The following is a 3,068-nucleotide window of genomic DNA, read 5'->3' on the forward strand; positions in this document are numbered from 1 at the left end:
TAAACAATGTTTTATCAACCGAACCACGTATAAAACCGTTTTCTAACAAAAACTTTGAAAGCATATCATACCAAGCTCTGGGAGCCTGTTTTAAACCATAAATTGCTTTATCAAGTTTGAAAACCTAGTTAGAGAAATCATTGTTTATAAGCCCGGAGGTTGTTCGACAAAAACTTCTTCCTCAAGATAGCCATTTAGGAAAGCGGTTTTAACATCCATTTGAAAATGTTTTATGCCAAGGTGAGACGCAAAAGCTATAAGCATTCGTATGTCTTCAAGCCTAGCTACCGGTGCAAAGGTTTCATCATAATCAATTCCTTCTTGTTGATTAAACCCTTGTACCAATAGCCTTACGATTTCTCCAACATCATCAAGCTTATTGCGAAAGACTCATCTCGTACCAATTACAGTACATTGAGAGGGCCTAGGGACCAGATGCCCTAGCTTGTTCCTTTCAAATTCCTCCAATTCTTCTTGCATAGCCGTCACCCAATATTCATCGGTTAGTGCCATTGTGATATTATTGGGTTCAATTGTGATATGAATGCATCAAAAGCACAAAAGTTTTGGAAAGATGATCTGGTTTTAATTCCAGAGGTTAGGTCACTGATTAGGTTTGATAGAGGGTGGAAACTTTTATGTTTCCATTTCTTTGGAGCGAGGGTGTTGGAGGCTTCATTTCTTTCATTTGGTTCTGATGCAACAGTTGCTGTGACTGTTGCACGGGGAATGTTTTATGAGGGAGTTTGCGGATGAGTTTCAGTTTGAGTAGTGAGTGGTATCATTCCCTGAATGTTGGCCAGCTTCTTTTAGTAATAGTGGCTCCAACTGTTGCCCAGCCTCTTCCATCACTTGATCCATATCATGTCGTATCATTCCAATTTCAAAGTCATCATCTTCCTCATCCTCTTCATCATCAACCTGTTTATTTGAAACAAATAGACTAGATTCGTCAAAAATTACATGGACGCTTTCCTCCATTTTCATGGTTCTCTTGTTACACACATTGAAAGCTTTACTATGATCGGAATAACCAACAAAAACTCCTTCATGACTACGAGCATCAAATTTGCCTAGGTTGTCTTTTCCATTATTGTCATTTACTACCAAAGCATTTTAAGTGTGAGATGTTAGGTTTTCTTCCTCGTAGTAATTCATAAGGGGTTTTCTCAATGATTTTTGAATCATGACACGATTATAGATATAACAAGATGTGTTAACGGCTTCGGCCCAAAAGTTCCTTGGCACTTTAGAGCTAATGAGCATGGTCCTAGCCATATTTTTAAGTGTTCGGTTCATTCGTTTCACAACCCCATTTTGTTGAGGGGTTCATGTGGCCGAAAAATTATGGTTAATACCATTCTCATTACAATAAGCTTCAAATGACAAATTCTCAAATTCGGTTCCATGGTCGGATCTCAAGGAGACAAGTTTATAACCAAATTTTTTTTGGACCTTTTTAACCCAAATTAAGAATTCATCAAAAGTTTGATCTTTAGAACTTAACAAAAGAAGCCAAACAAATCTTGTATAGTCATCTACAATAACACAAATGTAGCGACTCCTACCTTTACTAGTCGTACGCATAGGTCCACATAAGTCTATGTTAATGAGTTCAAGAGGTAAGGAAGTGCTAACAACATTTTTGGATTTAAAGGAGCATTTTACTTGTTTACCTTTAACACAATCATCACAAAGTGATTTAAATTCAAATTTGATGTTAGGAATGACATCTACTAGATCAAGTTTCTTGAGGGTATTAAGTGTTTTAGCATTAACATGACCAAGTCATTTATGCCAAAGCCAAGGGTCATTCTTTTGAATACTCATGCATGATAATGTTTGACCCGATAATGAGTATAAGTTAGTCATGTAGACATCTTTGACACGTTTACCTTCAAGAATGAGCTCTCTATTCTTTCCATCAATTATTCTACATTTACTAGCATGAAATTCAATAATGTTACCTCGATCACACAATTGTGAGATGCTTAGAAGATTGTGTTTCAAACCATTGACAAACAACACTTTGTCGACACATAGTGACTTTGACTTACCAACTTTTCCAATACAAATGATTTCACCTCGTTTGTTGTCACCAAAAGTCACCATGCCACCATCATAGGCTTCTAGCGAAAGGAATTGGCTTTCATCCCCCGTCATGGGATGAGAGCATCCACTGTCTAAGTACCAATTGTTGATGCCCCTCATTAATGCCTATAAGAAATCAAACATATAGTTTAGGAACCCAAATTGACAACAACTTTCTTGATCTCTTCCTTTTTAATCCACACTTGTTTAGCCACTTTAGTGTTTATTTCTAAGTCAATGACTCTCTTTTCACAATCAATAAATTCAGGACCTGTTTTACCACATTAGTTGCAAATGATGTATTCGGGAAGGCCAGCATACTTTCTTCTTCGAAAATCAGATCTGCTTGGGTCCTGGTTTTGAGTGCAACAGTGCGTGTTACTGTTGCATTTGAAACCAAGTCCAGCATGCTTTGCAAGCTTTTCGTATTCTTGAGACTGTTTTAAAAGAAATTCCAAAACATTCTGACTTCCTTCCCATTTTAAATAAAACATCTTAGCCTCATCTAGCTCTTTGGTCAATTTTTCAATTTTAGCAAGATGATCAAGATTTAGGTGACTTACTTTATCAAAAGCATGTTTAGCATGCAGTGCTTCATCACTGAGCAATAAGCCAATTTGCTCAAGTTGTTTGTTATCCCTTTGACGTAAAGTGACATAAGCTAGCAGAGATTGACGTTCTTTAGTTAAGTGATAGGCTTATCGTGTACCTATGCAAAGATCATTTCCCTAGACAAAAATTAATGTAGCAATAGGGGTCGAACACAAGGAAACGAGAATTACGTCGTGAATTGATATGGGTAGATTCTTATCAAGGTCGATTTCGTTTTTAGCTTGGTTTGGTTGTTTAATGATTAACAAAGGTTGTAATGTAAATTATATAATAAAAGATAGTCTAAGGGGTTCGGGTTACACATGCAATGGTAAACATATGATTATGATAAATTCGGTACTAATAACATTGTCAATTGCTTAGGC

Source organism: Silene latifolia, chromosome Y (genome assembly GCF_048544455.1).
Source record: "Silene latifolia isolate original U9 population chromosome Y, ASM4854445v1, whole genome shotgun sequence".
Taxonomy (NCBI): domain Eukaryota; kingdom Viridiplantae; phylum Streptophyta; class Magnoliopsida; order Caryophyllales; family Caryophyllaceae; genus Silene; species Silene latifolia.